This window comes from Sabethes cyaneus, chromosome 2 (genome assembly GCF_943734655.1).
Source record: "Sabethes cyaneus chromosome 2, idSabCyanKW18_F2, whole genome shotgun sequence".
Taxonomy (NCBI): Eukaryota; Metazoa; Arthropoda; class Insecta; order Diptera; family Culicidae; genus Sabethes; species Sabethes cyaneus.
Genome location: NC_071354.1, coordinates 244165282 through 244186983, shown reverse-complemented (window position 1 = coordinate 244186983; position 21702 = coordinate 244165282). Strand labels below are relative to the sequence as shown.

General features: G+C 38.6%; 1 protein-coding gene across 1 annotated transcript in view; it reads right to left on the bottom strand.

The window, feature by feature from the left end:
- Nucleotides 1-12671, bottom strand: part of LOC128738880 (protein draper) — a 95087-nt gene extending 82416 nt beyond the window's left edge. Inside the window, exon 1 of the mRNA XM_053834337.1 lies at nt 11999-12671. The gene's annotated coding sequence lies outside the window, so the exon portion shown is untranslated. The remainder of the gene's footprint in view (nt 1-11998) is intronic.
- Nucleotides 12672-21702: the final 9031 nt, after the last annotated feature.

Genomic DNA, 21702 nt, shown 5'->3' with positions numbered 1-21702 from the left:
ACCTGGCCATTTTTTAGAAACTTCGTCCTCGCATTTGAATCGTGTGAAGGAATTCTGCAGAGGATTCGCACAGAATACCTTGCTTATAGAAGCAGGATTCTTATAGGAGAATCCAAGAGTTGAATTCCAGGGATAGCTATAACTCGGTACGGGAATCGCCTGCACTATGAAATAAGAATCCTCTGGATTCTAAAAGCAGCAATCCTGGTCTATCGATTCTTTTCTCTGTTTAACGCAAATTCTTTCATTGATTTCGAAGTTGCGTATGATACCATCGACCGTAAAATCATGACCATTCTAACCTCGCAGGGGACTTTGTCAACGTGATTGTCCCTCATGTGGGCTGTTCAACATGCCGCTACAGGATGTTATGTACGGAGCAACACACAGGCACAATCTTCAGCAAATTTAGTTTGTTTGCTTTGCCGATGAAATGGATATTGTCGATAGAACATCTGTGGTGATGGCTGAAGAAACTAAAACTCTCCCCGTACTCGACGCTCGATAATGACTAAGTCGAGTCAAGTTGCACGACATAACTTACAAAATAGAGCCCATAATTATTCGATGTACTGTCCTTGTATATTATTATTATTATACCACAACCCATTCAAACAGAAAAACAGTTTATCTTATTAATTAATGCAGAAAAAGCAAAACAGTCTTCAGCAAAAATATTCCTCTTTTATGTGCAAAATGTTATCTAGAACATCACATTGAGCTGTCTGTTGAAATAAACATGTTACAAGAAGAAATGTGATTTGAGGGGTCGTTTATAAACAAAGGTCTATTGCTGAAAATGGGTAAAAGGTAGAGGTTTGATATCTTCAGAAAAATACTTGAAATTGGTTTATCTTTAATATTTTGAAACCAAAAAGGTGAAAAAAAATTTGCTTAAAAGGTTATTACTTAAATTGTTGTTAAAGTAACACGTAAATATTGGATGACCCCTTCAAAATATGCATCATTTTTTCATTGAAAAAGTTGCCGAAGACTACATTGAGTTGAGACACGCCGTTTAACCGCAAATATGTTTGTTCCGAAATTTGAATGTCTGGCCCATAGTGATCTGTATGCTTAGGTAAAATGAACCAGCGTCATCAGCGTGACGCAATCTACAATGACTTTAAGACAGCATTCGATCGCATCGACCACGGTTATTTTACTCGCTAAATTCAAAAAGTTGTGTGTCTTCGCTGGTTTAACTGCTTGGCTCGATTTCTCTTTACGAGACCGCAGGGTGGCTGTCAAATTGGGTGCAATACTTGAGTACCTCGTGGTAGCACTTTAGGGCCGCTATAGTTTTCTATGTTTATTTAATTTTATTTCATCATCTTCGACTACGTCGTACAGATAGTTTACTTAATAACTAATTTAACCCTTGGATTCTATTACTAAACACATTTCTAGACAGAGTAAAATCGAATACATTATAAACATCGTTGAAGGAACGCAAGCAGACATTAAAACAATTATTCACACCATAATTTGTTCTGTGGAATTGGATGGTCAATAACGGTGGATTCCGAAGCCGACGAGGAGGTACATTCCACGGTATCTGGTACAGGAGTTCCGGGCAATCCACATTGCCTGTTATAAGGGTGAATATAAATAGACGCTGCTGCTTGACGCGCCAGAATGCGAGTGTATCCAGGCTAATCATTTGACAACGGTCTGTGTAACTGGGAAGATTGACTGGATCATTCCACCGTAGCTGACGCAAGGCGAATCGCAATTTTTTTCTGAATTCGCTCAATCGCAAGTATCTGTGTTACGTGTGCAAGAGCCCAAACCGGGGAAGCATACTCCAAAATGCTGCGTACGAAAGAGCAATATAGCGTCTTGAGGCAATAAACGTCAGTGAATCCAGACGCATGGCGTCGCATAAAACCAAGCACGGTGTATGCTTTAGCAGTGACTCTACTTATATGCTCGTCGAACCTCAATTTAGAGTCAGTAGTAACGCCTAGGCCGAGAATAGAGTTAACACGTTCCAAACAATCCGGTCCCATGCTGTATTGATGAAGAAAAACGGTGTTACGGCGACTGAATGATATTACTTTACACTTATTGCTATTAACACGCATGCCTCCTGTAATGCGACACAATCGGCAGGGGCAGCAATCACCCGAAATTTTTGAGATCGTCCGCAAACGATAATTTCGATGATGACAGCAGCTCGACCAGGTCATTAATATAAATTATAAAGATGAGCGGGCCAAGCACACTGCCTTGAGGGACACCAGACGATATGTCAAATATTCTGGAGTGCACGCAGTTTACTGTAATGAATGCTTTGCGATCGAATAACTATGAGTAAAGCCATTCGGTAAACCATGAGGGAAATCCGATGTAGTTCAGTTTTTCAATAATGAGATTGTGTGGAACAGTATGAAAAGCTTTCGCAAAATCAAAATAGATCGTATCCACTTGCCGCTTAGCTTCTAGCTCACGTGATATCGCTGTGACATAGCACATAAGATTTGATGTTGTCGAACGATGCTTCATAAATCCATGCTGGCTGTTAAAGATGATCGGTGCAACTGACCTGTATATAGGTGTATGGAGTAGTTTTACGAATACCTTGCTGAGGCTGCAAAGTATGGATATGCCACGTTAATTGGTGACCGATTTGTAACTTCCAGACTTATGGATCGGCACGATGGACGCCATTTTCCATGCAATTGGGAACGATCCACTACTGATTGAGCGGGTAAAAACAGCGGTAATCGGCGATGCAAGCGAAACGGCGCAGTTTTTTTTAAATACTGGCTGTTCCGGGTCCTTTCGTTGAATCGAGATCTTCAAGAGCTTTCCGAACCTCGTCTATAGAAAACTGCACTAGTGGTAGATTAATATCACGGAACGGTATATGCTCGAAGCAGTTGTGTCGCTGGACGGGTGATGCTTTACCAAATACGCCCTCGAAAAACATAGCGAAAAGATTAGCTGATACTGAGCTCGAGTGAGAAGTTGTTCCTTCGAAGTTGACCAACGGAGGAATATTGTTGCCAGTTTTGCGTTTCTTAATAAAATTCCAGAAACAGGAGGGGTCCTGTTTAACAGCAGACTGAATCCTTTACAAATAGTTGTCATATTGTCTTTTTTTGGGCATATGCCTAGTGATAACACCTAAAAGTGAATCATAGACAGCAAGTAGCATCTGGTCAACTGAGTCAGTGTTAGAAAATCGATTGTCCCACTCCATGTCCGCAAAAATAGAGTTCACCAGATCATAGTCACATGCAGAGTAGTCAAATCTGATCTGATCAACTGTCGCGTCCATCTCGTCAAGTAATAAAATGAATGGTTCGTGATGATAGTCGACAGGCAACAGTGGAGAGGGCTGTGCTACTATATCAAGATTTTCTGGGGTATTGGTAAATACCAGGTCCAAGAGCCTACCCTTCGTGTTGACAATATGATCAATTTGTCTCAAGCCATTGGAAAACATTGCGTCAGTAAAGTGTAACTCAATTTCAGCTGAGGCACTCGAAGGAATATACCCATTAATATCATCATCGGCCTTCCACCTCAAGTCAGGTAAATTGAAATCGCCTATTGACAAGATTATGTCCGATTCTGAAAGACAATCCAAAACACACTGTGTTGCTTTTGCGTGAGCTGAGTATAGCTCGGTACTCGAATTGGGCGGAAGATATACAGCAACTATGTAGAGTAAGCGATGCTGCAACTTAATACGGACTGCAATTTGTTCGAGTTCGTCACAGTTAGGAAGAGTTATGAAGTCACAATCCAGAGAGTTATTGACTGCAATCAGCACTCCACCACCTCGTGAGTGATTGCTGGTCAGTTCATTACGGTCGCAACGGAATATAGCATAGTCAGGTGAAATTTCATGGCTGCCGATATCAGTCCGCAGCCACGTCTCCGTGAAGACAATTATGTCATACTCACAACTTGATAACATTAAGCGCAGCCGAGCAATTTTAGTCCGTAATCCTCTGACGTTCTGGTAGTACACAGAAGGTACGCGATTGGATGCAGGCGTCCTTACGATAGGCACACCAGGCTGCGTCGTGACACTGCTGGCCGGCGTGAGACGTGAACCGCTACCAGTGATGCTCGTGCCGGGCCATGAAGCCGAACTGCTAGGACGTAAAGCGACATCAGGTATCGGAAGTTCAGCATAGTGAGTATACTTGCCGGACGTAGCAGGTTGGCAGACCCCGTCACCACACCCACACACAGGACCAGGATGACTGATGAACGCTGGCTGCATGGGAACGACTGTGGTGAGGGGCTCCGGGGTTTCCATAATGCCAACTGCAGTGCATCCCGGTGGACGATGAACTTCAGACCACTGTGTTAAATTTGATTCCGAAACAGACGATGGACAGCAACCAATAGCTTCAGAGTAACGCTCAAGTGAGCGTTCAAAATCAGGAACAAGTAGGCACACGTATTCAGTATCGGTTCAGCGATTGATCAATCGGTTCAGCGATTGACAGTAGAAGAGTAGATGAATTCAACTGTACTGGAACTGTACTAGGATGCGACGTAAAGCTGCTAACTGGAATGTCCGCAGGAACGAGTGGTCCGCTTTTTGTATTGTTTGTGTCGGACAAAGGAGTTGAGGTACTAGGATGTGTTCCAATGTGCTCCAATGACTCGACTGTGGTGGGGGAGCTCCGGGGTTTCCATAGTGCCAATTGCAGTGCATCCCGGTGGGCGACGAATTGACCTCAGGATGAAATTTGATGACACAGACGATGAACTGGAACCAGCAGCTTCAGAATTGGGTTCGGATATGCATTCGCGCACAGGAACGTGAGAATACCCAAATCCGGATTGCAACGCTTTAGCGATGGGTTTTAGATGACTGGAAGAGTGGGACAGAACTGGAGAGGTTTCAAAGCGACGATGTAGCGTGTACTTACATAGGCCCAATAGTTTTTTGTGTTGTTTTCGAAATCCGCATCCTTTTTTTAGCAACGGAATTACTTTAATGGGTTCTTCACATTGCAAGGACTCTTTGACAAGATCGGCCTCGGCTTCCGTCTCAACGCAAAAAGAGCCGAAAAATCTTTAGCTTTAACTATTTAATCGGAAATCATATCTTGGAGCGGACAGAAGTTGTAAAAGACTTAGGAGTGTACTTAGACGTTCAGAGCTTATGTTCAGAGAGCAACAGGCATTAGTGGTTTACAAAGTTAATAGGCAACTCGGGTTTATATATCGATGACCCCCTCTGCCTCCGGTCGCTGTACTGCATTAGCTAGGTCCCACCTGGAATCCTCCGCTATTATTTGGTCCGCGGATTACATGAATTGGATCCGTCGCATCAAATATATTCAGCGGAATTTCGGATAGTATGCCCTTAGAAACCTACGCTGGATCAACCCTGACCACTTGCCTGCTTATGAATCCCGCTGTCAATTGCTTTGTATTACTTGACGATATTAGGAGGAAAATCACCAAAGCTGGGGTGACATTGCGATTCTCGTTTCGAGTGATTTTGGTTCGAGACGCCCATTTGTTTAACGTGGTCGAAACGAACCAAAATCACTCGAAACGAGATGCGCAATGTCACCCCTGTTTTTGCTGCTAAAATTATTTCGTCCGAAATTGATTATCAGCTCAGTATACTGGAACTTATTGGCGTTGAGATCCAACCTAGGCAATTCCTTCGCTAAATCCTAGTTTCTACGTAATTCTACGTTTTATTCTATGTGCACAGTACTTTACGAATTTTTTTACCTTCTGGAATTCGGAGTTAGTAACGCTAATTTTCATCGTAGACTATTATATGTATTGTCCTGACTATTGCAAACGTCATTAATTTTGAGTCGTCATTAATTTTATGAATTTCAAAAGCAGTTGTTGGTTGAAATAAAAGTTCTGTTCATAAAAATATGTTTTCTGTGTGCAGAATGGCAAGAAAAATGCAGTGAATACATTTTTAAAAACAGAGTCTTTGTTTGGAGCCCAAAAACTGCTTCCGAAATCGGGCTTTGCGACGAAAAGTTAAGGTGAAGGTCGTCAGAGGTCAGCTGTTTTTTTTACTGATTTCAGTACTTGTTTCCACTATCGTTTTGTTTATGCTGAAATGCTAGTAGTAGGCAATAATCTGTTATGAACAATTATGAAACGTAGAATCGTGTATCCATTTTTGCTGTTGAACTACATCCGACAGTAATTCTCACATAATACATCACATAAAATGTTGTTTACGGTGAATTTTATTATCAGAGAATTTTATAAGTATATGTTTGACACTTTACGACCGTTAATTTAATAGCGAAAATTATTGGATAATTTCATGCTCAACGTAAATATGGCATCACTCCCGTTTCCTTGGTAACGTATCAACAATGACGTCGCGGTCGCGGATTCGGAATTGCAATCGAAACGAAGTAAAGTTTTTCATATCAATTCAAGTGAACAGTTTGGGCAAAATCATTATAATATCTTACCAGATAACTGTTCGGGTAGTAAATTTAAGTTTTGTGTGTTTCAAGTTAAGTTTCGCGAGTGATGTGATGAAGAAAAATCGACGGCGAAAAAGTGAAAATATAGTGATGAATTTTAATTAAGCAGAAATCTCAGTATTTAGTGTAAGTTATGCCCCCAAAAGTGCTAGAACCTATAGAATGCAATGTTTAGTGCTTCGAGTTGCAAGATCTGATTACGGCTAGCAGGTTACTTGAACTAATTTGATTTTTTTGTGATGGTTTCCCGAGCCTATAGGAGCATGTTGATACACTGAAGAAGGAAAGGGAAGGGTGATATTTTGTGCTATACTGACTGCCATAAATGGACTCTGACGACCTTGTCCTTAATGATTGCTCATTTCCCGTTAAGACACAAGTCAGATGAATAAAATCAATAAATAAAAAATTAGAGGGGTTGTGTACAAGACACGACCGCATACATAGGTGACGCAGGACTACGTAAGTCTCTAAGTAGTGATGGTAGTATGTATTCATGCTTGTAATCATTCGGTTCATCATGCTATATGCACCATATATACATTCTACATGCGTTGTATGTAACATTTATCAAAGTAGTAACATTGCATACGTTTAATTCACAAAAGATTGTGCATTTGAAAACAATTTAACAAAATCAAGAACACAAACTATTGCTTTCCTGCTACCTTACTGAAATTAAAGATTGTTTTTATTACCCATGGTTCCCCACGTTGAAGGGATTTTACCAATTCAATCCTATTTTATCAACAGTACATCTTTTCACTACACTTATAATGAAACGGCAAGCATGCGTATTCATACAGTCGTATTATAACCGAACACTACAGCTGTACTAGAACTAGAACTAGACTAGACTAGAAGTACTAGAACTTGTGTCATTTTTTCTGGCACACTTCCCTAACACAGAGATCAAATTGGACTAGGTTTAATCGCGTTCGTAAGAAATCTGTTGGCACGAGGGGGCTTTGTCACTCTTTCTGGCGTACTTCCCAAGCAAGGACATCAAAATGGTCTAGGTTGAACCGCGGTGTTAAGAAATGTTGTTGAAATGAGGAAACTTTGTCACTTGTTTTGGCTTACTTCCCAAGCACAGATATCAAATTGGTATAGGTTTAGATCATCGTAAAGAATCTTCCAACCAATCACGAAGCGAGAATTCTGGTAAAACATAGGTTCATTATTTTCAATTTTTCAATAGTTCAACATCAAGAATCCATACTTTTCTTCATTTAGGTGAATTCTTAGAAGATTTTCCGATCGATTGGTGTAAGAATATTGAAAATCGATCGGAAAACCGCTGAGCTATTAGCGCTCAAAACCTTTCATTTTTCGTGACGCTCGCATTTTTCGATTTTTTGGAATGACACCCTATCTCAAAACTTGCCGTAAGACGTAGTCCTACGTCAAAAATAAAAAAGTTAATCGGTATTGCTCCGCTTCAGCAATGATTCGACAAGATATTGTCGCTAATAGGGTGCGGGCGCGAGGTGGAAGCAGTTCTTCGATGGGTATCTCAAGAGCGGAAGGTAACCTAGGAGTGTCTACGAACGTTAACAGCGTCCCGGCTGTCGAGCTCGAAGAGATCAGGCGAGAAATCGGTCAGCTGAAAAATGATAGAGCCTCCGGAAAGAACCGGCTCCCGACAGAACTCTCCAAAAATGGCAGAGAATCACTAGCAACGGCATTTCAGTTGATAATTTCAAGGATTTATGAGAAGCAGAATGTACCAGAAAATGGATAGAAAGTGTACTTTGTCCCACAGGGCGACCTACTCGATTGCTGTAATTGCGCTGATCACCTGCAAGGTGCCAGATTTCGTTACGTCGTCTATCCTCAATAGCAAAAATTTTTGTAGAGCAATATCTGGCAGGTATTGTGGGGGCTCGTACTATCGACGGATGAAATTTTCACACTTCGACAAATCATCCAGAAATGTCGGGAGTATAACTTGACCATGCATCATATTTTCGTGGATTGCAGGGCGACGTACGAGGCAGTCGAACGCAAACAGCTATGGTAAATAAGGCACGAGCACGGCTTTCCGGACAAATTGAAGCGGCTTATCAAAGCTACCTTGGAGTGAATGATGTGCGAACTATTTTTGTCAGAATACAAACGGAGCCTGGAGAGAGGAGTGGTTCCCATCGTACATGTGCTGAAATATCAGAGACTACAGTGGGCCGTCGTTGCAAGGATGCTGGACGAGTGTGCAGTAAAATTCCCTTGAAATCTTGAAATACAGGATCCCTTTCGGCACCAGGAATATACGGGTTCAAAATACTAGATGGCTCGACCAAGTTGAAGCCGGCTTGTGTGTGTCGTGACGCTCAACGAATTGGTGACAAGTAGCCCTGGACCAAGTGCAGTGAAGAAAAATCAAAATCCAATGTGCGCAATTATTCTATCCCAGATCTCATAACTTGATACACACTTAGAAAACTCGGCAAATTTATGTGCAACGCATTTGAAATCATTCAATTGAGACACACTTAAAAAAAGCACGGAAGTCGGCAAAATTTTTCCGAGATTTGGACAGCCGAGCGTTCGGTGAAAATTTCGGTGGTGCATATCGTCGTTTACGGATTTTTACTAACGTTTGGCATCATAAAAATTGTCCATAAATTTTTACCTGTACTCAAAGTTAAGAACTATTGCAAGTTAGCCATAATGTCAATTTTATCACCCTTATCAGCTTTTAAATAGTAGATGGTTTTTACTTACTTCTTGAATAGTACTCATGGCGAGGAAAACTCTTAGTAATTCTTGAAAAAGTGCGTTCCTACTTCGTCGTTCGGTCGAAAGTTGGCAACAGAAATGGTATGATTACTTTTACTCAATTTTGATTCATTTCACTGTACCGCCTCATCCAAGCTAAATTTAAATTTAACGTTGTGTATTGGGCATTAATAGAGCTAGTTATTACCTACATGATTGGCGAACAAAGTTTTGCTGCATCTTTTGCATTTACGGTGATGCAAAGTTGCTACTCCGTTGGTCGTAAAACGCAGCCGCAGCCGCATAGCACGACAAATACAAAAGTAGTCGTAATGTGGATAATAACTAGCCCTATAAATGCCCCGTACAAAACTTTTTCAAATTTAGCTTGGATGTGGCGATATAGTAAAATACATTAAACTAGAGTCAGAGTGATCGCGCCATACCTGGTTGGCTACTGTTAATGACTGCTTCAATGTCAATTACCACTTGCTCATTTGGTTTTGTAGAAACTGCACATTTTAAACCCATATTCAGAAGATTGTTGGGAGAATTTGAATGAAGATTTGTTGTCTACAAGACCATCCAATTTCTCTACTACATTGATATTTCAGGTATAAACATTTGATTCAGCTTTTTTATTCACAATTTTCAATTCCATTTCGCTTCGAATTTTTCAACTACTTCAGGTTTGGAATTAAGCTTACTATTAGCTTCAAACATTTATTTTCGAATCCTTGAATAATACAATAGATTAACGCAGTTTTTACTAACAATTTATGGCTAGGGCAAGGCAAAATTTCAAAACAATCGTACAAGTTTGGACCGAATGGTTTCAGAATTTCATGAAATTTTCTATGCGGGCATAGTTCATGGACTTATTGATAAACAATATTTAAAAAAAATTAAAGTTTCCTATTTTCCCACAAAACTCCGAGGGAAATTCAGATGTTCTCGGACACCTTTTATTTGAAAATTCGAACTGAACAAACATTTTTCTATGAAAAATTGTTATTCTACAGCTATACGTATACATTGTTGGCATTCATTACCAAGAAGCCCTCCATAACCACAGCAGAGCTGAACTGAAAGCAAATTGTAAAATTGACTATGTAGAAATGCGCATCGAAACGATATGTAATAGCTGTTGAAGTTTTGATGGGACAATTAGGTATGTGAAGAAAGTGCGTTAATGTGAATACATCTAACGCAGTTCTATGATCAAGCGTGAAAAACTGACCTTTAAATGAAATGATGCTGTTCGGTATGAGGCTGCTGTTACGGCTCGAGTGGCAAGGATGATGTAAGGATGTTTTCGTCGCTGTCAACATTGTACAATTCGGCTATTATCCAAACAGTGAACAATCATGAAAAACCGTGTAATTACTGACATTCCTATCCGCGTTTTATCCATGGAGGATACAATTTAAATCAATCAATGAACCGCTTAGAACCTCTAGTCTGTCTTACTTATTGAGTGAATTTCTACACTTTTCTGTGATTGATATTTTGACGTCGGGTGCTTGGAAGTCGATAACAGTTAGTTCAATCTATGATAATCGTTGGACAGCCCATGTTGTGTGTTTTTATTTGTTTGGCTTACTTTTACTAGTTCAAAACACTGCCCAACCTGAGGCTGATAAGCAGGGCTTTTAAACAATGCCGAAACGGGAAAGATTGCAATTTACAATATATTGAATTAGCATCCATTGAACTTTACATAAAAACTACCTACATATGTATAAATGCACTTCCAGCGCACTAGAATAGCACAAGCAGGTCGACAGTCATTAAACATTTATCAGCCGTTGACGTTTGCTCCCGCTCGCACGGCTTCACCGGGGATTAGTCTAGACTCTAGACCGAGGCAAAGAAGTTTAGTAGAAAGAAAAAAAACGGCGACGTTTGCCTTCAGCTGTTGCGACAGTCGAGTCGAGATGGCATTGACGCTCGTTATAAACTCAGAGCCAAACAGGACCAAAGAGAGCAAAAGTTACTGCTCGATACGGTTGTTGCACTAAGTCAAGCATCCAGCAGCATAAGGCGAAGCATACATAGAAACGAGAGATGATATGAACACATAATTCGTATAGTTACTATATATATAGTTCGGCGGATAGAAAACCAGGCGAATTGGCATCCCTGATTTATGAAATTAAATTTGAAATTATGGTGAAATGTGCAGGTTTTTACGAAAAATAATCACTGGCGGGTGTTGAAAATGACTAGTTCTATGAAAATAAAGTGTATTTTTTTACCATTACTCCTGCATTTTGGATTTTGAAAAGCTTTTGGCTCCGCTTTTGACGTTTATTTGGCTCCCGATTTTCTATCCGCCGAACTATATATATAGTAACTATAGCTCGATCCTATACACTTTTATGTATCAGAAACCGTCCTCCGTCTGGTTTGGTACTGCTTATTGTCGAGTTTATTTTCGTTTACTTCAAAGCGCCTCTTCCATATCACAACACAACACCACGTCCAAAAGGGAACATTTTATTGTGGGGTCCATAAAATAATTATGTGGGTCGACGACTGTGTGTGCAGAAAAGGTGTGGCTTTCAATTCGGTCCCCGTTACTGCGGGTAGGCAAGAACTAGCTTACTGTCGATCGGTTCAATAAACCGAATAAACTTCGTATCAGCACTTTTTTTGCGTGTTTTATAATTTGCATAAAATGCAAAGCGCTTATGAGTGAGTTGCAACATATTAAGCTACAACGAAAAATGGACCTTGAATTGTAACCGATGCGTTTTCAGAACGATCGTCGGATGGAAATGAATTTCGTTGTTCTAGTTTACTAAACTAAGTTATGTAAAACTTACCACGCTCAGCCTCGTGCAGTGTTTCCTCGTTGGAACCGTTCTACGTACTCGTTCGTATGTGCCGCAAATGGTTTACACGTCCTTTATTTGCTCAATGAATTGTGATGACGAAACGATTGAATAATTTCTTCATGCCGCGTCTAGGCCAGCAGCAGTAGCAAGCAGTACTGCTCTAACAAACTTCCATCATTCGCATTTTTCGCGACGGCTTTTTATAAATATAACGCCACTTCACTTCTTTTGCAGCACGTAGTAGTAAATACACACACACGTTCGAAAACTTTCTTCCTTCTTTTGGCTGGGCGCGCGTCTCAACAACACGCAATTTTTCCGTAGTTAAATGCAATCGAAACTTTTACCTCAACTTTCACTAAATTCGCTAAATTTAAAGGAAACACATCTAGCTTTTTCCTAAAACTTCTAAGCAGTTGTTATAGGTATGATGAAACCGATTAAGTTGTTTTCTTTGTTCTGCTTGTGTACGTATTCGAAGAAGTTTTCAACGCTCTGATGCTAAATTAGTGTGATTGTTTAGCTAAATCAACATTATGCACCGGTGATAACTCTTCTAAGAATGTTATTACAATCAATCTAATAAATGGGCGCAGTTCCCGAATTAAAAAAGACACAAAAAAAACACTAGCCAACCGCCACAATAAAAACAACCAGCTCGTTTGGGTTCTAAAAGCGAACTGCGGCTAGAAGCAAAATGTCGAATGGAGATTTTGTTTTTCTCTTTCTCTTTGCACCATCCATCCATCATCATCATACTTCACAGCAGAGATGCCAGATAGTTTGGCAATCTGTTGTAACTGCTCGAGAACGCAAATACTGCTCGACATCTGAAAAAGTGCTTCCATATCCTACGCTTTAAAAATATGTGTTGAAAAGTAGTCGTTTATGTATGGTGAATATTCTTAAAGACCCATTGTTTTTATGGTTACTTGACGAATAACATAACTAATATAATACCTTGCATAGTACTTTGTATTCTAGGCAACATTTTGGAAACGATACCCAACCATGATAAAGCATGAAAATAGATAATAATATTAATAAAATTAATTAATTTTGTTTATTAACGAGACTTTCAGCCGTGCTTTCGGCCATACCCGCCAAGATTTTCCGTATAGTTTTCTAACCATTTGCTGGTATAATCACCCAGGTAACCAATAAGCATTAATATAAGTAGTAAATCAATCGTTTATTAGCATCCCTGGCGTTTTATACTGCAGGTTGCTGTTTATCAGCCTTTTGACTACATAACTGTTGTAAATTGGCATCCACTGCACAACTAGCTGCAAATAAGCATTGTTAGCACTAAGAGGGCTAGCAGTAAAGTAGCCGCATATTTTGCCAAAATAGCATTTAAGTAGCATTTAAGGCAACTTGAATGCTTATTGGCTTGCATTTAAATCGCATTGGAAATGCTTATTGATTACCTGGGCAGATAACCATATGCGGACTATACCCAGCAATAGTTTTGACTATGTGGTAAATGGTAAACTGAGGAATGTTGTCAATTTCCCACCCTTTCGTACGCGATGAATTATAACCGTCGCGGGTGAAACCATCGCCAGAATCGTCGCGGGGGCAAATATCGTTTATTTTGTCAAATTTTTTGGTTCCTGTCAAAATTAATAGTTTGGTTCCTATGAGCGGGACATCGAAAATGTATGAGTTTGACAGCCACTTCACCCCGTATGGCAATAGCATACTTATAACTTACATACAGCCAAGCAGATTCTTCAAGCTATCAAAAAAGTAAGCAGCGCGTTTTGTTACCAAATAAACGGGCAATAACCAATAGGACAATATGACATATAGTTAAATAAGTTGTACTAAAACTGTTACATATATGTTATTGATATCCCAGGTAACCAATAAGCATTTCCAATGCGATTTAAATGCAAGCCAATAAGCAGTTAGGTTGCCTTAAATGCTATTTAAATGTTATTTTGGCAAAATATGCGGCTACTTTACTGTTAATCCTCTTATAGTGCTGATAATGCTTCTTTGCAGCTAGTTACCGACACGAAGAATTTAAATAGAATCGTGCATGCCAATTTACAACAGTTATGCAGTCAAAGGGCTGATAAACAGCAACCTGCAGTATAAAACGCCAGGGATGCTAATAAACGATTGATTTACTGCTTATACTAATGCTTATTGGTTACCTGGGATGTTATTTCGAAAGCAAACCATTCACATTCAATGATAGAGACAATGATATTCATATTGTCGTCAATGGTGCAGGTGTATTTTCCTCCAGACCAAGCTCATAAAACAACTTACGAAGCATTTTTCCAAATTGCCGAACACATTCTATCACAACTGCCACCCGAGGTTAAAGTTCACATTTATGGAGACTTCAATCAACGCCATGCTGACTTCATTCCAGACTCTGAAAATGAATGCATCTTACTCCCAATCGTTGGGGAGAATGAAACACTGCAGTTTATTTTCGACAAAACTGCCAATTTGGGGCTGAACCAAATTAACCATATTAAAAACCAACAAAATTGCTACCTAGATTTTTTGCTTACGAACATTTATGAAGACTTCTGTGTGACTGAATCATTAAATCCACTATGGAAAAATGAGGCGTTTCACACAGCAATTGAATATTCTTTATTTATACACAAATACCATAGACCCAACGATTGCGAGTTCGAAGAAGTTTTTGAATACGAAAAGGCAAACTATGAAAACATTAGACGTAGATTAAACTGTGTTAATTGGCAACTTATTCTCAAGAATGAAGAAAATGTCGAAGTTGCTGTAGACACATTCTATAAAATTTTATTAGAAGTAATGATACAGAACATACCGTTAAAGAAAAGAAGACGTCACAAAAATACAAAAAGTCCAGTCTGGTATAACAGTAAGATTAAGAACTTGAAAAATCGCAAACAAAAGGCCCATAAAAATTATAAAAAACATGCCAGTACTGAAAATTTAGCAAGATATTTGGACGTATGCAACCAGCTAAATTTTGCAATCAGCAATGCGTTTGAAGAGTACAATTCAAAAATTGAACTTGAAATAAAGTCCAGTCCTAAAAACTTCTTCAATTACGTGAAAACTAAACTAAAATCTAACAAATTTTCCATCCATAATGCATCTTGATGAAAATGTTGGGGATAGCTCGGAAAATATTTGTAAGCTTTTTGCAAAATTTTTTCAAGAAATCTATACAACATTTTCTGAAGAAGATCGCGATCGCGACTATTTTGCATTTTTTCCGGATTCTTCAATGGATATTGGCGTTAACCAACTTCAGGCTCAGGATATTTTGCAGGCTTTGAAAAATGTGGATGCCTCAAAAGGTCCTGGGCCTGACGGAATCCCTCCAGTATTCATAAAAAATCTTGCAATAGAGTTCACTGCTCCTCTGTTTTGGCTTTTTAACTTATCACTAAAATCCGGAATCTTTCCAAAAATATGGAAAAGCTCATTTCTGGTGCCTATCTTTAAATCGGGCCGGAAATCTGACGTACGTAATTATCGTGGTATTGCCATTATCTCTTGCATTCCAAAACTTTTCGAAGCTATTATCAATGAAAAACTATTCCTTCAAATTAAAAACAGAATTACAGAAATGCAACACGGTTTCTTCAAAGGACGTTCGACTACGACAAATTTACTGGAATTCATAGACCACTCACTGAATGCAATGGATAATGGAAACCATGTAGAAGCACTCTATACGGACTTTAGCAAGGCATTTGATCGCATTGACATACCAATGCTGCTTTTCAAATTGCAAAAAATTGGAATTGAGCCAGGGCTCCTGAAATGGCTTGAATCGTATTTAACTAATCGCCAACAAATAATTAAATTTAACGGAAAGACCTCGAATCCAATTCAAGTCACTTCTGGTGTTCCTCAAGGCTCTCATTTGGGACCTCTTCTTTTTATCTTGTATGTAAACGACATTTCCTTCATTCTCAAGGAACTTAAAGTGCTAATATATGCCGACGATATGAAACTCTTTTTGGAAATAAGAAATGAAGAAGACATCAATGTATTCCAGAACGAAATACACATATTCTACATATGGTGTAAAAAAAGTTTATTAGAACTTAATGTAAAAAAGTGCAACCTTATATCATTTAGCAGAAAAAGAATTACACCGGAAATATCAATCATATTAGGAAATCAAATAGTAGAAAAATGTGAAAAAGTTAGGGATTTAGGAATTATCTTAGACTCCAAACTAACTTTCATAGACCATTATAACACAATAATACACAGAGCAAACAACATGCTAGGTTTTATTAAACGCTTTAGCTATAATTTTTCAGATCCATACACCATCAAAACACTATATATTGCTTATGTGAGGTCAATACTGGAATACTGCAGCATTGCATGGTCTCCTTTTTCAATCACGCACGAAGAAAGAATAGAATCAGTACAAAAACAATTTCTCTTATATGCTCTTCGTAAATTAGGTTGGACAGCATTTCCTCTTCCATCATACGAAGCACGCTGCATGCTTATAAATATACAATCATTAAAAGAGCGTCGTATTTATGCAATGGTCTCATTTGTAAACGATATCGTTTCGCACCGTATTGACTCAGCAACACTTTTATCAAAACTGAACTTTTATACACCTACCCGGCAACTTCGTAATCGAAATTTATTTGCCATAAGCCATTATCGTACTAATTATGCAAAATTCGGTCCACTAAATCGTATGATGGCAGCGTACAATCAATACTGCGAAACCATTGACTTTACAATGTCTCGGCATAGACTTAAACATCACTTTAATTCAATACGTAATCATAACGCGTAGATAACGAAACAAAGGAATAAGAACACTTTTTAATCACCATCTAATTATAAGACTTCTATATAAGAAACTGTATATGCATTATACTAGTCTACATCGGTTGACGAAATAAATAAATAAATAAATAACATTAGTGTAATGGTTTTGATACGGTGTTACTTTTGATTTGTTACTTGGTAACTGGTAACTTGTCCAGAGCTGCTTAGCGGTGTGGTGGTGAGGGAGGAGGGATAGGGAAGGTTCGGGTTGCAAACCCCGGCTAAACTGAAACTCACCACGGACTCGCGGTACACTGATAGGGAACAAAGAAATGTGAATCTTCAATCGATGCAACACCAGAAGAAGGATTATTACAGGCCAATCCATGCTATTGGCTCAAAACGCTATACTAAAGTGAACCTTAAACCACGATTAGCAAAACGACAAACAACTAACTCCTTTCGAGTTGAACTAAGTGGATTCACGAAATCACGAAATGGTGCAAAATGGAGCTATCTCTGTGTCTTGAGGAATACAGATTGAATTAGAATTTTTCTGTTTACGGGAGGGAAACCGTACACTCGTCAGTTTCCTCTTAATTACTAAGTTTTGGCTTATATCTATCTACTTATCATACTGGTGTTACGGATGGCTATTTTTATACAGGTCGTTTCACGACCGGGAAGCGTTGAATTTTCTGCAAATGCCGATCCCTGATCGGCGTATCATCTCCTTCGCTCGCCGGCGTAGCGCTGGTTTCATGTACGGTTCTTTTCAGCAAATGCCGATCTCTGATCAGCCTACTACCGCCTACGCTGGCCTCGCGTAGCAATGGCATCTGTGGTCTATCGCCACAATGGCAGACGTATTGATTACTGGAACAAACGGTGTCCCCTACAGAGGCAATGGCTGACGTATTGTTGGCCAAAACAAAGACTATCCTCAACTGAGGCAATGGCTGGCGTATTGTTAGCCGGAACGGAAACTATCCTCAACTGAGGCAATGGCTGACGTATTATTGGCCGGAATAGAACTGTCCTCAACAGAGATACAGGATGACGTATTGTTCGCCGGAACAAGCATTTTGGCTTGATCGACCCGTAAACCGTAATGCTAGACAGTTTTAACCAGCGTTTCAAACTGAATGTTGTCTGTTTAACCAGTAGAATCAATATATATAGAATGCCAGTGTCGCTGTTTTTCTATAGGACTCATTGTGGTAAACATGATGCTAACAATCTGTATCAAATCTGTGAATCGGGAACTTCATTGTCAAAGTTGCTCATTGTTATTTATCTGTTCTTTATCTGTGCGCTGGTTGGTGCTGTTTTCAGTGCGTTCTCCGCTGTGTTTTTATGCCAGTGAAATGGTTTTAAACGTTCTTTTTCTTTTCGTCCGGGTGAATACTATCCCACAACTGCGCCCTTTTGCACCGATTTTTTTCAGAAATTTGAAGCAAGCGAAGTTTCCAATCACATTACTTGGCAGCCATATTTGAAATTTTAAACTGGTTGTCAAAGTTTGACAATGAGATTCCCCTTTTGATGAATCTCAGGCACACACACATTTGCATATATAATGTAAATACATTATCTGAACATGTGTGATGTTTACCACGCGCACTGCAGCGACACTGGCATTCTATATATATTGATTATACTGTTTAACCGAGATGCAATCTCGGTTAATTTATGAACGCTTTGACAGCACTTCGTTTAAAACTGAGTGCTAATCGACCTGAGCCAGGTTAATTTATGAATTCGCTATTAGTGTAGTATCGTACCCGCATAGTCAAATACCATACGCCAACGATTTTCCGTATCCAGCTTTCCACGTCCGATAATGGCGGTTATTGAGCACAAGAAGGCACAATCTTTTGACTATTCATTTAGTGCTAACTATATACAATATCGTATCTCAATGGTTAAACAACTATGACTTCGAATGGTAGCAAATGATATAAAACTATATGACGAACAATCACTATTAGTCATATAGTAGATTTATAATACCTACCGTTTTGCCAACAGTTTTTGATTATGCGGGTAGCAATCTTAGAAATGTATCCAGCTTTTTACGCGCTATAATGGTAGACGCTATAAATGGTGTTTGTAATATGCGAATAATCTTTTTAACAACTCTACATTCATCAAAACTGAAACTCTTCTTCTGTACGGCAATGTTATTACTGTTTCTTTCGTTTACCTAAAACAAGGATAGCAAAAATGTGCAAAATGTAAACAAAACTATTACTCACCTTCTTTTGCGTAAACGAAAGAAAGAGCAACACTGCCGTACAGGAGAAGAGTGCCAGATTTGATGAATGCAGAGTTGTCAAAAAGATTGTTCGCATATTACGAAAACGATTTACTGGCGTTCGCCATTATAGCGCGTAAAAAGCTGGATAAAAGTTGATTATTCTCGCATTACGCTACCTGTAGTGAGCAAATTCTGTAAAATGCCAAACGTAACTTTGAAGATCTCGTGTTCGCGTACACTCAAAATAATAATCACTTATATATCAAGTGCAAAACCATATAAATATTTTCCATAATACTTTTCACCTAAATATTATGTGTTTGTCACGTAAATTTTCACATTAATATGATAGTCGGGTGCACTTATAAGTTACGTGGAATTCAGGTGCCTTATGTATGAACTTCATTTAACTTCTAGTAGAATATCACATACATTCTATCTGCATCATGCGGAATGGTCAATTTCTTCAATAGTATTAATAGTTTATTAATATAATAAAAATAAGCAGATATTTGATGATATAAAGTTTATTTAAAACTTCTATGCGTCATACAAACATCATATACTCACTTTTTATATCTACTATATTTAGCTGCATTTAGACATTGCGCAATTTTCCTAGGTGTCTAGAGTGACTAACTTAGCTTCTATTGGAAAAATTGGTTCTGATGTATATTCCTCGTAGATGACTTGAATGTTTGCTTGAGCTTCAGACTGGTACTCAACAAAGGCAACAGTTCTTCTTCGCGAATGATTCTGTGGTTATGCGGTACTTAGGAAAAGCAACACGGTGCAATGCTTCGTATCTAAAAAAAGTAAAAAATAATATAATGTGCATTAATTGTTTGAGAACTCGTACACCTTGGATTGCAGTCCCTCTATTAAAATTGATAAACACTTTGACAGTCCGCTGATCAGTCGTGCAATCGTAACTTTATAATTTTTCACTACCAATCGGACCCTTAGATTCTCGCAGCATAATTTCTCTCCTAAGTATTTTGCCATGACTCCATCGAAAACACTCAAGACCTGAAATTGTTAATGTGGATTAATTTTAGTGCTTATATGAATTATAATTTACATTTAATTACTTGCGGTAAACTGCGTGATGGGAGCCCAAATTCGTTTGCGTAAATCTCACTTGATGCCATGGTTGCTGTTTATTTTGCATACCGGTAAGTCACGTGACAGCTATATGAACGGTACATGAAAATTACGTTACATCACTTTTCGCATCATGTGATGCGACCTGATTATCACGTGATAGTTATGTGATCGGCACATAAAAAATACGTTGCGTCATCCATTTATTTTGCGTACCTGATAGTCACGTGACAGCTATATAAAAGGCACATGAAAATTAGCTTACATCATCTAATTATTTTGCATACCTGACAGTCAGGTGATAGCTATGTGACCAGCACATAAAAATTACGTTCTGCATACCTGACTAACAAGTGACAGCTATGTGAACGGCATATGAAAGTTACCTTACATCACCTATTTATTTTGCACACCTGACAATCACGTGACAGTTATGTGAATGGTATTTGAAAATTAAATAAAGGTATGTAAAATATATATGATGTCTGCTTGAATATTAACATATTGTCATCTAAATATTATATGCTGAATATAAAACGTATACGACAGCTCATTTTTGAAAAGTATGTGCGTTTGCATGTAAGATGTAAGTGGTCTTTTGGTTGAGTGTATATTTTTGTGGATGGGAGCATTCTTCTATCCACCTTTTTGCGCGCTTAATGGCGGCTAGTGGGTACACTTTTCGACAATGTTCATTTACTTTTGGGAAACTCTGCTCACGTACGTTTGAAAATTCTACAGTAATAATCAAGGCTGGAAATAACAAATTGACGTTCATAAAGTTGCCAAAGGCATGCTAACGTTTTCCAAAACTACTCAGAATTGAGAATTTGCCAAATTACTCAAAGTTTTGGGCTGTTCCACTTTTTGTTAAAGTGAGTCAGGTTTTAATCATTTTTGAGTTGAAACTCACTCATTTCTGAGTTAATCTTATTTATTCGAGAGTTAAATTTTTCAAACTTGTACGTTAGAAATATAATCACTCAAAATAATCCGCACATAACTAATGGAAAATTTCCATATGAAAAACATTATGATTATTATGTGCCACATATAAACACAATCCGCCCAGAAGTACACATGAAAATTATATGCATATGAATAGTATGTGCAAATTTTAAAGGTAAATTTTAAAAACACATAAATGGTAACTGTTTGGCACATAAAGTTCATTTATTTGGCACATGGATAAAATCTATGTGTGAAACACATAGAAACTATACGAAAAGTTTTCTCAGTGATGAAACAAATCGATGTTTTCTATTTATTTTTACTAAATCCCTCCTTGTGAACGGTCCCTGCCGCCAAGTCGTCATTCATAATTTTAGCTTTTAGTCCATTAAATTATCCTTCTGCAACACCCAAAGATTCAGAAATCCGTCAAGTGTTTGCTGAGATATACCAGTTTGAATTTTGGGGTCAAATTGACCACCCTGCTGCGTTACGTAATATTTGACCGGAACCTTCATTAGTTATATTTTGAGTATATTCGACTTACAGTGTATTTGTCACTCTTCAAATGTTGGCTCACATCTCGTTTGTTTCTGAAACGTCGTGC